This window comes from Schistocerca gregaria, unplaced genomic scaffold (assembly GCF_023897955.1).
Source record: "Schistocerca gregaria isolate iqSchGreg1 unplaced genomic scaffold, iqSchGreg1.2 ptg000239l, whole genome shotgun sequence".
In the NCBI taxonomy this organism is placed as follows: Eukaryota; Metazoa; Arthropoda; class Insecta; order Orthoptera; family Acrididae; genus Schistocerca; species Schistocerca gregaria.
The window spans coordinates 948,925-956,676 of NW_026061751.1; positions in this window are offsets into that span (position 1 = coordinate 948,925).

Genomic DNA, 7,752 nt, shown 5'->3' on the forward strand with positions numbered 1-7,752 from the left:
CAATAGATGGAAAATGCTAGTACACAACCTGAAATGTGGAATTGGTGAAGACAGACAGTCGACTAAAATTATTTCGAAATAAATTCACTCTTAGGTTGGCTTCAGTTGCGTTAGATAATACTTCGATACCTAACACTACTGTATCAAAGTTATCTGCGTTCAGAGAATTTATTTCAAAGTGATTTCGGTCAGCTATCTACCGTCATCAATTCGATGCACAGGACCATGAATGCTGTCGAAGTTTGGCATAGCAAACGATACTCAATAAGGCAAAGGTATCTTAACCTACAATTTCTGATCAATACGCTAAAGGAGAATGCAATAAAACCAATACCTGAAATTGAAAAAAAATCTGTTGGTCAGCTTCTTCAGTGAAAGAGGTAAAAGATACATATGTGTTGAAAAAGAGTTAAAAGATATTTTAAGAATACATAATGACTCGGTGGATCTAAGAAGTTTAAAATTTATATCATTCCTACGATAAAATGTGGAGAGGCGTTCTTATTACAAAACGGCACGCAGAGCTTCCCCATTGTCGCGGCTTCCTTTGCACGTCGGAGAACCCGCAGCTAAAATGTATGTGGTCAGAAACACCGCGTTGGCTCACAGGTCGCCGAGTCCACGGCTGCAGAATCCCATGACACCCTTCAAGAGGCGGCGAGGCATCTTGTACAGTAGTTATTTGAGAGTGAATTTTTTCCTCGCTCCTCAAGAGACGTCATCAAACGGATCTTCCTGCTTCTGGAGTGTCTACGCGACTATGAGGGAATCCCGAAACGTTACATCTTATTTTAGTTCTGCTCTCCGTTCCACACCTTCAAGGACCCACTTGTTTTCTGTGGCACTCGAAGACTTGTACTTCTCCGATGTCATTTTCGCGAGGGATTTATGTACTGTGCTTATGCTTTATTAAGAAAACACGGGAATTTTTTAAGTGTATAGGGGTGAAACGATTATCTTAATAACCGATAAAACAACTCCAGATATCGAGTATTACGTACCGGCTGACACTTCATTACAAAATGTTTACGGGCTGTCTGTTATCCCAGTCGCTTCCGTTTATGAAATGTACCGAACACATGAGCATTCTTCGATAAACAGTTCTGACATGGGTCTTGACAACACGATCGAATTACAGAGGTTCAAATAGTGAGATGCGACTGCGTGCAACTGCATAGGCAGATTTTCAGTCCCTGCATGTAATTGTAACGGAACTAAGGAGATTATAGCGACACGAACGTCAGCCGGGTAAATAAGTCGTACACTAAGTGGACATCCAGCGGACGCAAGTAAACACTTCCTGTTACACCACGCCACTGCTGCCTCGGTGTAAACACGGAGGACAACAGGAAGTGCTCTACGACCACTAGCTGGACTATGGAGCAAGAAACAGCCGGGGTCCCCGGTGGTCTAGTGGTAAGGGGGTCTGGAACGTTCCAGCGCCTCGGCTGGGGCTATTCGCCCCAGCCGGGCCGGGGTTCAATCCCCGGCCGGCGCTGGAATTTTCAGACTTCCGAACACTAGCCTCCACCTCTGCCTTGGCATGTGGCGCATGCCGGGTACCCCCGTGGGGTCCGTGCTTCGGGTCCCACGTGGAGCTCACTCCCACACTACAAACTAAACCTGGTTATGCTGGTGCAAGCATTTTAAATTTTAATTCACACACTTTCATCACCAGACCACATCTACATATATTTTAAGGTACTTAATATATCTCACTATGGTATCAGTAATATTTGTAGGAAACTATGAAACAAAAACCTTACCAAAAAAATAATTTTTGTTATCCTTCGTGTGCTGAATACTTCTGAGGTAAATACCCAAACATCTGCCATTTTCTTGTAGTTAACAATGAATATTCGAAAAAAGTTTATCATACTGATTCATATATTACATAATGTATTTTACTCATTCTCAGTGCTGAAAAAGCAGTAATTATTTCAAAGTCATAAGAAAATGCAAAATATTGTATCACAATCCAACAAGGTGTTCTTTTTTTGTATCATGATTTACTATGCGATTAATAAATTCTGTATAATAAATCGTTTCGTAACAATTGACAGTACATTGTTTTCACTTATTGCATTTTCAAAAACTAAAACAGGCCTTTTTTTCTCAAATTATTCTAGTGTCAAAATGAGATGTTTGATTTTACACAGGTCACTAATGACATAAACTGTTTTCTTTATAAAAACGATATTTCTCGTGGTTTTATGTGAGCTGAATGCTGAATCAAACAGATAACACTTAAAATTAATAAGAGGAATTTCTTGGTGATTTTACTAACACGCCCATATAGTTCATATAATATTTCGATTAATAGTTACATGACTACCTCTCTGCCTCTACTTTTTGTAAAAGTATCTTGTAGATCAGAGAAAAAATTGTATTACTACCTCTCCAGGTTAAGTGCAGTTCAATGAAAGAGATTGTAAAGGCCGTACCGAAGATGCAGAATATTACGTTCTCTGCAAGGCATTTGCCATCAGTAATGAGTGAAACTGTAAAATAGAAATAAGGGCTGAAAAACGCCTATTACTGTTGTACTATTATATCACTAACGTTGCATTGCATAAACTTACTTACAGTTCTCGTTGCTGTTCAATATTCTTTAACTCACTATACCGTGCGATTATGTTGTTAACATTTAATGTAACAGTAGTCCTGTTTCGAGCCACATATCCATTTTTAATGCTTAAAAGTGTGGACAAAACTATTAGTAATACTAAATTACGAAGAGGGAATGATGAATGTAACATGCTGCATACATTAATGTCGCTCGAGATGTAGTTTGCATTATATGTTACGAGAACAGAATTATTTTGTAATGTGTGAAATACACAAAAATACGGTAACAGACAAACCGAGCAGTGATGCTGTAATCTGTTTTGTAATAATAGTGTAAAGGAAGAAATAAACAGCAACTAGACATTTAAGTCACTCAATTTTCGCGGCCATTTTGCTGTTCATCACTTCGCTGCTAGATGTCGCTACTAGTTCCTCACACACTCAGTTGTCTGTAGTGCAGGGCTTCGCCACCAGAAGGCTCTATCAGCACCGGCGAGGACTCACTCTGTCGACGTTTGCTGCTTCACTCCTCAACATCTATGCTAACTGACGTGACTGCTAAATTTTCAGACTATACGAAAAAAATAACACCAACACCAAATATGGCAAATAGTGATAATTGTGAATACTACCGAACCATCACTTTCATACGTCCTGGCTGAAAATACTGATCCAAAATATTTACACAGGAATTAGAGGAGACGAGCTAGAGGAAAATCGATTTTGAGAGAACACACTAGCCGCTAGAGATCGGTTGAAGAAATTCAACCCATATTTATAACATCTATAGATGTTACAAAATAACTTCTGACAATTTTGAGCAAAATATACAGTTTGAATTTAAGATGATGCAACCAGCGATAAAATACAGTGAGCGGCATGTTATCTAGAGCTCTGCCAGAAATCAGACAGCAGTTTTAAGACTTAAAAGACATAAAGGAAAGCTGGCAGTTGATAGTTGAGAAGAGAGACTGAGAGAATGAAAGTGAGAGAATGACAGAGAGAGAGAGAGAGAGAGAGAGAGAGAGAGAGAGAGAGAGAGAGAGAGAGAGAGAGAGAGAGAGAGAGAGAGAGAATGGGAGGGGGGGGGGGCGGTTCGGTTCTAGCCCATTCACCCATGTTATTCACTTTGCATACAGAATGTTTCACACGTCGTGCTACACACTTATCGCGTCTGTAGAGGGGACCTACCAGATGAAGTTTTACATAGGAATCGATGTCTGGAAACGTCATCCAGCGACGCTACAGGGTATCGAAGTTACAGGCGCTGGAGTCTGTAAAATATGTGTACACAGAAAGATTCAATGAAGATGTTACCAATTTTCTATGATGATGGAGATGGATAAATGTATAAATTTGAGGTTATGTCCCTATAACGGAAAATTGGAAGAGAAGACATTCCTGTTGCGTGTGACAGTATGTACCAGTAGTGTTGCAGCTAAGATGTAGGGCAGGAAACTTTCAGAGGTGGTAGTATGGACCGAATGTCCAGTACACATGGGCTGTAAAATGCATACCTTAAGAGCTGTGAGGACTTGTTCATCTTCGCTAGCATAAAACATATCTCCACTGTTGAACAAGTGCTCATAGCGCCTCAGGTATGCATTTTGTAGCCCATGTTTACTGGACATTTTTTTCTTACTTTGATCCATACTACCACCTATGAAAGTTAGCAACAACAGTACCAGTACTTGTATTCCGCCGTCAGAGGTATGATAACGATATTCCCTTGTAACTTCCGGAACATGATACATGATCAAATTGATAAATAATCACGGCATCACACTCTACTTACATACATTCGCCGGGGCTGGTGCCTGTATTTTGATGCTCTGTAGCCTCGTTAGATGACGTTTGCATGCATGAGTTACTAGGTAAAATTGCAAGCTCTAGAAATGTGAAACACCTTGTATAAAGAAAGCAACATACGAAATGAACAAGATATTTGGGAAATTAATCGAAGATAAGAAAGAAGAAATAGGAACTGTTTCCAAATCGACCTTTCATTTCGCTGCTGCTGATTTGAAATTTCGTGGCATTTATTCGCTCTGAAGAGGATCGTTCAAACGATGGTCGGAATGTAGTTATTTTAGTTGTTTCACTGTTTTATAATGACATGGCCTAGAACCCAAAATGATTTTCTCCAAGTTGTTTGTAGGAATTCTATCGCTTCTCACCGATATTTTCAGTATGGTACTGGTATTTTTTTTCCTACACCTACCAACTTTAATAGTGCTTGAAATGATGAAAATTGTCTCCATATCAGAAAGTATTAGGTACTGAGACGGTGCTTGGTTTTAATGATAACAATATACAGGAAAATTCAGCCATGTTTCTGCGAAGTTGCATTACGCCGAAATTCTGAAATACATCCGTATATTTCGAATGTCGTACAACAGCTGTAGGTAGGAGACGGGGTACTGCAGAAGTAAAGCTGTTTAGACGGGACGTGAGTCGTGTTTGGGTAGCTCAGATGGTAGAGCACTCGCCCACGAAAGGCAAAGGTCCCGAGTTCGAGTCTCGGTCCCGCACACAGTTTTAATCTGCCGGGAAATTTCATATCGGCGCACACTCCACTGCAGAGGGATCTAATTCTGGAAAGAACTGTATAGTTAGTGGAGAGATACAGGATGTTGCAAAATTCCCGTTAAAAACTTCTAGGGAACTGAGTGACGATATTCTGAAGAGGAGCCCATGTATGGAAAGGTATATCCGTGCTACAGCCGTATAAATACACCTTCGCTAATGTGGTATGCAACAGGGTTATAATCACTGGAGGGGGGGGGGGGGTTACTTACGTCTGATTCTATGTCATTTGACGGCTGTCTCCTCTCTGACCTGGATCGAGTCTCGTTCATGTGTCTGTGAGTGTTAGAGCAACATTTCTGAGCACACTTTTGCCGAATACACCGACACGAGTATCCTGTGTGGCCAAAGCGCACAGTACTGGAAGAGCTGCTGGTCGCCTTTATCAAGATCGTTGTCCACAACGTCTGACTCCTCCCCGCACGCTTTTCGTTGCCATTGCACAACGTCTTCGACTATGGGTGTCTTCACCGTCAGCAGGTGCGTCTGTGGTGCCCCGTGGAGACGCAGCGCACGCGAACTGGAAAATGTATTTATATGGATATTGTGTCTGTTCTTCCGGACATGTGCGAAAGGACGCTACGAATGTAGTGTGTGGACATACAAAGGTGAGAATGTGGGTCTCGCGGGAGGCGTGCGCGAGACAGTCCCTGTAGTCTCACTATCCTCTGTGCCGTCTGTGGCTCAGATGGATAGAGCGACTGCCATGTAAGCAGGAGATCCCTGGTTCAAGTTCCGGTCGGGGCACACATTTTCACCTGTCTTCGTTGATATCTATTAACGCCCGTCAGCAGCTGAAGGAAATAATATCATTGTAATTTCAAATTGGAAAACGCCCTCCTGTAAAACCAGTGTCTCTGAAGACCGATTTTTTTGATTCTTTGGATATTAAAGAGTGAAACTGTAGAACAATAGATGTACTCGGTCACATCTACACTGAAATGCCAAAGAAACTATTATAATAATGCGTATTCAAACACAGAGATATGTAAACAGGCTTAATATGGTGCTGCCGCCGGCAACGCCTATGTAAGACATGTGTCTACCGTAGTTGTTAGATCGGTTACTGCTGCTACAATGGCAGGTTATCAAGATTTAAATGACTTTGAACGTGGTTTTATACTTGGCGCAAGGGCGATGGGACACAGCATCTACGAGGTAGCGATGAAGTGGGGATTTTCCTGTACGACCATTTCACGAGGGCACCGTGAATATCAGCAATCCAGTAAAACAATAAATCTCCAACATCTCTGCGGCCAGAAAAAAAATCCTGCAAGAATGGAATCTGAAGAGAATCGTTCAGAGTGGCGAAAGTGCAACCCTTCCGAAAATAACTGAAAATTTCAATGCTTGACCATCAACAAGTATCAGCATGCGAACCATTCATGGAAACATCATCTACATGGCCTTTCAGAGCCGAAGGCCCACTCGTGTACCCTTGCTGACTGCACAGCACAAAGCTTTACGCCTCATTTGGGCCCATCGGTACGAACATTGGACTGTTGATGACTCGAAACATAATCCCTGGTTGGACGTGTCTCATTTCAAAATGTATATACAGTATGGACGTGTATGGGTATGAAGACAACATCATGACTCCATGGACCCCGCATGTCAACTGCGGACTGTTCAATCTGGTGGAGGCTCTGTGACGTTGTAGAGCGTGCGCATTCGGAGTGATGTGGGATCCCTGATACGTCTAGATACATCCTGTCTGATCACCTGAATCCATTCGTGTCCATTGTGGATTCCGACGGAAGTGGGTAATTCCAGCAGGACAATGGAGCGGCCCACACAACCACAGTTGCTACAGAGTGGCTGCAGGAACACTCTTCCGAGCCTAAACACTTTCGCTGGCCACCAAACTCCCCAAACATACTGTACGTTTCTAGTAAATTTTATAGCATTAACTAGCATATCTGGAATGCCTTGCAACGTGTTGATCAGAAGAGATCTCTGCTCCCTCTTACTGTTACGGATTTATGGGCAGCTCTGCAGGTTTCATGGTGTCAGTTCCCTGCAGCGCGACTTCAGCCATCAGTAGAGTCCATGCCACGGCGTGTTGAGGCACTTCTGCGTGCTCGCGGGGACCTTAAACGATATTTCTTTGGCTCCTCAATGTAACAAATTACTTATCAAAGTGACAGCGTTACCAACATGTTTTCAAGTGGTTCTAGTATACGGTACGTCTCGGGAGACAGGTTACAATTTAAAATAAGAGTATTATGTACTCAGTCCCCTCTACAAGTTGTAGCAGGTAGTGATGGGAATTTCAGAACATCCTGTACGTTTCCAGCAAACTGTATAGCCGTTGTCGTATTACAATTGGTATCTGCGAATACATTCCATAATTCGTGACAGATCGCGAGGCGCGACTGCAGAAATCCGTAGCGTTTACCCAGGGGGCGTCTCGGCTACGGCAGCTCTGACGGCTAGTTTGAAGGCCACTTTCAACTAGTGTTGCCAGAGGTGTCTCTTTTTAGAGATTCTACGACTCGCCCCACGTAAGCTTTAAAAAGGAAGACCAAATGCTCCAACTTCTGGCCTCTGCTAACATTTCGAAATACACTATCCTATCAGTGAGTGTACAGACACCTG